This window comes from Lycium ferocissimum, chromosome 8 (genome assembly GCF_029784015.1).
Source record: "Lycium ferocissimum isolate CSIRO_LF1 chromosome 8, AGI_CSIRO_Lferr_CH_V1, whole genome shotgun sequence".
Taxonomy (NCBI): Eukaryota; Viridiplantae; Streptophyta; class Magnoliopsida; order Solanales; family Solanaceae; genus Lycium; species Lycium ferocissimum.
Genome location: NC_081349.1, coordinates 25,072,742 through 25,080,819, shown reverse-complemented (window position 1 = coordinate 25,080,819; position 8,078 = coordinate 25,072,742). Strand labels below are relative to the sequence as shown.

Genomic DNA, 8,078 nt, shown 5'->3' with positions numbered 1-8,078 from the left:
AAATCTTGATGTGCCTGCAAAATCAAAAGCTAGGTTAGTTAAAAAAACAACCAAAGTGTTGTCTTCTCTGAAAACATGTTGTATTGTCATATTGTGGATACCCTTCAGTGCTTTAATTCTGTCCACCAATGTGGCAATACACTACGGAGGCTCCCAACTTCCTTCTACCATTTGTCTTTTTTTTTTTTTAGCAAAATAGAATCTGTTTCAGTTGTTACTGCTAGCAAGTTATTTGCCACATGGTACATCATACCCTTTATTATTCCTCTATCTTGATGTGCCTGCAAAATCAAAAGTTAGGTTAGTTAAAAAACAACCAAAGTGTTGTCTTCTCTAAAAACATGTTGTATTGTCATATTGTGGATATCCTTCAGTGCTTTGATTCTGTCCACCAATGTGGCAATACACTACGGAGTCTCCCAACTTCCTTCTACCATTTGTTTTTTTTTTTTTTTTTTTTTTAGCAAAATAGAATCTGTTTCAGTTGTTACTGCTAGCAAGTTATTTGCTACATGGTACATCATAACCTCTATTATTCCTCTAGCCTCAGCAATCACATTTGTAGTTTCATCAATCTCCTTATATTGAGCATAAAATAGATCTCCCCTCCAATCTCTCACACAAAAACCATATGAACTAGGAGTAGGATTCCTCTCTGAAGCACCATCTGTGTTACACTTATAACACATTTTAGCAGGAAAGGCCCAATACACAATTCTGGTAGCAATAACAATCTTGTATTCTTCTAGAAAATTGACCATCTATGACCATAAGAAAGGTATATTCTTTAGCCAGGGATATCTTAGTTTTGCTATAAGTAAATATTGTTATTCACTTCATGTACCACTCTATTAAAGCTTATTTTATCACCATGCTTGATATTGTTTCTTCTCTTCCATAACTCCCAAGTAACCATAGCAGGCACTGCTTGGAATATTGGTTTAAGCTTGTCCACACCCCTACATTCCACCATGTATTCAGAACTTGATGAGTCTGATTGAGACTCATTTTTAAGCCTGCTGCATTCATAAAGACTGTTCAAATTTCCTTAACAAAAGTACCTGATACAAATAGGTGATGAATTGTTTCCTCTTGAGGGATTGGACAACAATAACACCTAGAAATTATAGGTATTCTCATCTTCTTTAGCTGATCATCAATAAGAAGTTTGAACTTCCATAATCACAGCAGAAAAAAATGAGATTTTGAAAGGAATTCCCTTGATCTACATTTGTTGATCTGCAATTTGAACTGTTCTTGTTTATTTATAACAAATTAATAAATTTATATCTAAATTAACTTGTACATGTCTCTCCATTTATAAAGTACTTGTTACTTACACATCAAATTAGATTATTTGATTTATATATTTTAAATCTCAGCTATGATTTGAAGTTGCAATAATTAGGGGTATCCAAAATCCTTTTTCTCTCTCAAAATCAATAATTTAAGAAATTCTTATCCACTTCAATACTACCAACTATCTAAAGCACCACACGAATTTAATCGAAAAAATAAAAGACAACAATAATAACATAACATAATCATCAGTAGCGATTTGATTAACCTTCAAATTGGAACTCAAATTTCAATTCTAAATACATAATTAAAATCGAAAAATAAAATTACATTGCATTAAGCACCATACTAATCTTCAAAAAGAGCATTTCAATTTCCTCACATAGAAAGACTATTCATTGAGAAACAAATAATTAATTTTACAATTTTATATCAATATATGTGCTAATCATAAAGACCTAAAGTCCCCGCAAGTTTCTAAAACAGGACTTGTACCTCAATAGTTACAAAACTGCTAGTTCTGGACAGAATATCTATGTAGTATCACCTATATATACGAAGATCATCCAAAACACTAAATTCACCCAACAAAAACTCATAATTATACACAACTGGAACCCCCAATTTCCTTGAAATTTTAACCTTTCTACCATCTGCACCCAGTGGCCCATAAACAAATCTTCATCACTCTCATTTCCAATTTCTTATTTTTCCCCTATAAAAATATTGCTTTTTCCTCAGCAGTTTGATGAATTTGTGTCCTCAGCAACATTCATAAATGAATCATTACTGGAAGATGATTTTTTATCATATTTTTCAAAGTTTTGGCTCTTTTTAGCAGTTTTGGCCATCACTAGTTCTTCAAATTCAAGCTTCTTGGACTTGTAACTTTCAGAAGCTTCTTCAGCAGTGATAAAAGTGCCCAACCAAATCATTTTTTTGTTAAATGAATGTTTAATTTCAACACAAAATTTCCCATTTTTTCTCTTCCGAACCCCATTAGGGTACAATCTGATAGAAGAATTCTTTGGTGTTCTTTTTGTGGATTTCATGATCAAAGATTCAACAAAAAAAGGTTATTTCAGTAAGAAAGAGTATCAATTTTTGGAGATGTGAAGACTACAACATAGATTGTGACATTGTGAATATATAAGAGTAAATGGAGAGCCAACTAGGCAATTTTTCCTATTCATATTTGGAAAGGATTTGACATAACACATCGTATAAAAGGTAAAGGAAACAAGTTAGATTCTACGTGTAAATATTTAGTGAGAAATTACAGCATTAGAATCGAACTTAGATTATGCAATATTTTCGTTAGATTTGGAAACAAGTTAGATTATGTAATATTTTCATTACTAATGCTATAATTTCTCACTAGATAGTTACACGTAAAATCTAACTTGTTTCATTTTCCTTTTTATATGACGTCTTTTGCCAAATCCTTTCCGAATATGAATATGAAAAATTGTCTAGTTGGTTCTCCATTTACTCTTATATATTCACAATGTCACAATCTATTTTGTATTTTCTTCACATCTCCAAAAATTGATACTCCTTCTTACTAAAATAACCCTTTTTTGGTTTAACCTTTGATCATGAAATCCACAAAAAGAACATCAAGGAATTCTTCTGTCCGATTGTACCCTGTTGGGGTTCGGAAGACAAACAATGAGAAATTTTGTGCTGAAATTAAACATCCATTTAACAAAAGAATGATTTGATTGGGCACTTTTATCACTGCTGAAGAAGTTTCTGAAAGTTACAAGTCCAAGAACCTTGAATTTGAAGAACTAGTAATGGCCAAAAATGCCAAAAAGGGCCAATATTTTGAAAAATCTGATAAAAAATCATGTTCTACTAATGATTCATTTATGAATGTTGCTGAGAACACAAATTCATCAAACGGGGTTGAAGAAAAGAAAAAGCAATCTTTTTGTAGGGGAAAAACGAGAAATTGGAAATGAGAGTGATGAAGATTTGTTTATGGGTGACTTTGGAGCAAATGTCAGATGGTAGAGAGGTTAAAATTTTAAGAATATTGGGGGCTCCAGCTGAGGATAATTATGGATTTTTGTTGGCTGAATTTAGTGTTTTGGATGATCTTCGTATATATAGGTGATACTGCATAGATATTCTGTCCAGAAATAGCAGTTTTGTGACTATTGGGGTACAAGTTTTGTTTTTAGAAACTTGCAGAGACTTTAGGTCTTTATGATTAGCAGATATATTGATATAGAAATTGTCAAATTAATGATTTGTTTCTCAATGAATAGTCTTTCTATGTGAGGGAAGTGAAACGCTCTTTTTGAAGATTAGTATGGTGATTAATGCAATGTAATTTTGTTTTCCGATTTTAATTATGTTTTTAGAATTGAAATTTGAGTTCCAATTTGAAGGTTAATCGAATAGATATTGATGATTATGTTATGTTATTATTGTTGTCTTTTATTTTTTTTAATTAAATTTGTGTGGTGCTATAGACAGTTGGTAGTATTGAAGTGGATAAGAATTCCTTAAATTGTTGATTTTGAGAGAGAGAAAAGAAGATTTTGGATACAATACCCCTAACTAATGCAACTTCAGATCGGAATAAAGATTTAAAACATATAAATCAAATAATATAATTTGATGAACACAAACATTCAATACAGTGTTAATAATAAGTAACAAGTACTTTTAAAATGGAGAGACATGTGCGAGTTAATTTTGATATAAATATATTAATTCGTTATAAATAAAAAGAACAGTTCAAAATGCGGATCAAGGGAATTCCTTTTAAAATCTCATTTTCTCTGTAGAGATTATGGATGTTCAAACTTCCTACTGATAATTTCTAGGTGTTATTATTGTCCTATCCATTGAGAGGAAACAATTCATCACCTATTTGTATCAGGTACTTTTGACTAACAATAGGCAGAAAAAACAAGCTAGGTAAACACACATATAGCAGATAAATGATTAAACTAAATTAAATAGGCAGTTATGTTAATATTACTACTACTTAACAGTAACAATACAGGATAAATAAGAATGCTTATAATGACTGAACTAGGCTAAAATTGAACTAAGCTAAAAACTAAACATGTATAAACTACTAAATTTACTAAACATGTATAAACTACTAAATTAAGCATAAACAAGCTGATAACTACTTAGCACATAGCTAAACTAAACTAGCAAACATTCAAACTAATCAGAAATTAAGAAAAATAGCTAATAGGAAGGGAATTTACCTTTTTCATGTGCAGCCTTGAGTCGAAATTGGAGTTGGAAGATCCATTTGCTCCAACGCTCAGCCACAAACAAAAAACAAGGTAATTTTTAAACTAGTTGATTCAATAAATTAAAGGTTCCAGCAAAATGCTAGATCCCTAGGTATATTGAACATTTTTTGCTCTAATTTGAAACTTGTGTGTGTATATATGTTACTGAATATGGATGAATGAATCAATGGTTCAAAGTGAGTTATAGGGTTCTTTATATAGAACCCCAAATCTAAAACTCTTTGCCCTAATTTTCGATGTGGGACAAGTAAAATCTACAAGGGATTCATCTTGAATCCCACCTAAACTTCAACAACCAATAAGAAGTGGGTATTCAAAACGAGAATCGAACAAAAACCATTAAGATTTGTACTCATTTGACCTTGATTCGCAGAAAAAGCAAAAGAAAAAGAGAGAGTTATACCTCGTTTGGTTGTGATATGGTGGAGAGAGGAGGCAAATATTAAATTCTTGCCTCAATCAACCATGCCAGACCTGGAAAAGGCGTTGTACGCCTGATTCGTTGTCAAAAATAACAACGATGACCCTTGGAGAGGGAAATTGAAATGCTGCGACTAGGGTTTCTACTCGACCCTTGAAAGGAAATGAAAATAAGGTTGTTTGGTTGATTTTATAGAACTGAAGGGGTCGTTTGGGACCTATCTTGGTCCGTTATGGACTGGGCTCGGCCTAAAAAAATGGCCCAGTATATATATATATATATATATATATATATATATATATATACATGTGTATACATAAATATACGAAGGGGAAATTTCATCAAAATACGACCACTAGTTAATTTAACAAATAGCGGAATTAAAAGTATGGAAACTAATCAACCATTTTAATTAAAAGCAAAAACTAATTAACCCTTTTCAAATATGACCAAATGCATAAGATAAATTAATTATTTCAATTGTAACCCAAATTAACACATAGCAAACAATTTGTTGTTACAATTATAGCCACAATTAACTCATGCAATTAACAGAAATTCAATTGTAATCAATTTTTGGAAATAATTGTAAGTATAGCCAAATAATTCATAAAATTGAGTCGTAATTGATTTAATTTTAATCAATTTTCTTGATTTAATGGAGTAAAATATTTGTCAATTTGGATATTAATAGTTTAAACAATTAATTGAATAATTGTTTTAAACCATTTTTGAATTAAATCTTGACAAATACACTTGATATTTATAGGAAAATATGCAAAATATATGAAACGACATACAATATACATTTGAGAATTTTTGTAAAAATGCATATTTCACTCCGTTTGAGATTCAAGAACTCCGAATAATTAAATAAAATTGTTGAAGGTCCAAAATTAGGTATCAACACTTAGGAGGATCTTTAACATAGAATTTACTTTCATGTAAACATATCCATCAAAAATCATGTCAACAAGGATAATATATCCAAATACATCTATAAATAGCTAAGTTAAACCACACATTAAACCATACATACTCTATTTAATATGTTGACTCATGAAGTGTATCAAAAAAATTGAGAAAATCATTTAAATACATCTACATTGGTAAGTATTTGACTGTATTTAAAGGTTCAATCTTGCATTATATGAAAAACAAATAGAGCTATATATATATATATATATATATATATATATATATATATATATAACAATACATCCAAATACATCTATATAGCCAAATGCATTAGAAATACAAAGTAGTCAAATACATCAGAAACGCACACTAGCCAAATACATCAGAAATCATATCAACTAAGTGTATACAGCCAAATACATATGTATATAGATAATTTAAAACACGCCTAATCTGTTTTATATGATGACTCATGAAGTGTACTCAAAACAATTGAGAAAAACTCAATTAAATACATCTACATTGATAAGTATTTGACTGTATCAGGAGGCTCAATCTTGCATTATGTGAAAAACAAATAGAGCTAAATATATTACAATACAACCAAATGCTTCTCTCTCTATTTTATATCTATATTATTTTAAAAGCATGAATAAATGTTGGTTGACCAAAGTATTCTTAAAATATTAAACGACTTTTATATCCTTAATCGATTCTAATCCTATTTTGAACATACTTCTTTAACCTAATACCTATAAGAACGTTACTACTAAGATAGACAATACCTAATTAATGTTCAAACCGTCTTACTATAGAACTTATTTTCGTAAATACTACTAGATGGAAAAAGACTTGATTATTCCCTCTGAGCAAATATTTGGTAGTCTTTCTATTGTAAGATATATATTTATATTTAATTGGATGAAGGAAATATCTAAATTGAAAAAAAATATATATAAAATTGAGAATGTTAAATTTTCTAATAACATCTTTTACCTCACTTTTAAAATTACTGTCTAATAACATTTTTGTTCCTCATAAAACAATAATAATGTAATTACAAGTAATATTACCTAACATTTCTTTTTGGTGATAATTGATAGGGAATAATATGCAACACACATTCGTAGAGACTAGTGTGTATATATATATATATACACATATATGTATATATATATATATAAATCCTAAAAATACACAAAGAGCCAAATACATCAGAAACACACAATAGCCAAATACATCGAAAACCATATCAACTAAGTAAATACAACCAAATACATCAATACATATTGTATTTTTTAAGGAAAAAATCAAATAAAATACCTCTCCACCTCCATTGATTCGAAAGCTTGTCTTTAATAACGTTTTTAGCCCGTGTGCTCCCCGAAGCAACGTTCTACTTTGTCCTCTTTGAAGCTTGAAGAACATCTTTATTTGGCCGATTGCGCACCTTCACCTTGTCCCATTGTCTGAATACTTATTGGGTAATGGTTCTGCTTAGTTTGACTCTCAACAACAATTTTAGCGAAAGATCCCTGCAACTGTATTTTCTTCTTGAGTGATGCACCTATCAAAAGATGTAGCATCCCAAAAATTTGGACATAATTGAGTATATTCTGAGTAACCCTTTTTCAAGTGGTTCTGCATGTACCATTAGAACTAAAAAAAGGAGCTTCTTCAACTGAAACCCTACTATTTGCTTAAAATTGCAAAAATGGGAAGACAGTGGTATTAAACAACACATACATACCACAACAAAAAACTACCCAAAAACTTACCTATTTGTGTGCAACAACTAATTAAGCAAACCAAATCGCGGCGATGATGTGAGCGAGATAATGGAGAGAAATAAGGTGAATTAAGATTGAGAAAGAAGTAGAGAGAAAAGTGTCTCTAAAATTAGTCAGAATCGAGATACGTAGAGTCGACAGGACGTGATGGTAGAAGTAACCGTATGTTAGGGTATTAGCTACAAGCGGTAATTTAGATACCCATTGTAGTTACGTATTATAATTTAATTAAAGTGTAGTTATTATATTTAAATACCTCTTATAACTAGCTACAACATGTAAAAATTCTTTATTTATTTGTCCTTGTGAGTATGTTAAGTCAAACATGTACAAGTACTAGGAATATTTTTGAGAAAAAAAATA

At 30.3% G+C, this 8,078-nt stretch overlaps 1 long non-coding RNA gene across 1 annotated transcript; it reads right to left on the bottom strand.

Annotated features, from left to right (window-relative positions):
• Nucleotides 1-324: 324 nt before the first annotated feature.
• Nucleotides 325-5,138, bottom strand: LOC132067687 (uncharacterized). Its single transcript, XR_009417203.1, has 2 exons — nucleotides 4,990-5,138; nucleotides 325-1,016 (listed from the first exon to the last, which is right to left on the bottom strand). It is a non-coding gene; the product is annotated as an uncharacterized LOC132067687 (long non-coding RNA).
• Nucleotides 5,139-8,078: the final 2,940 nt, after the last annotated feature.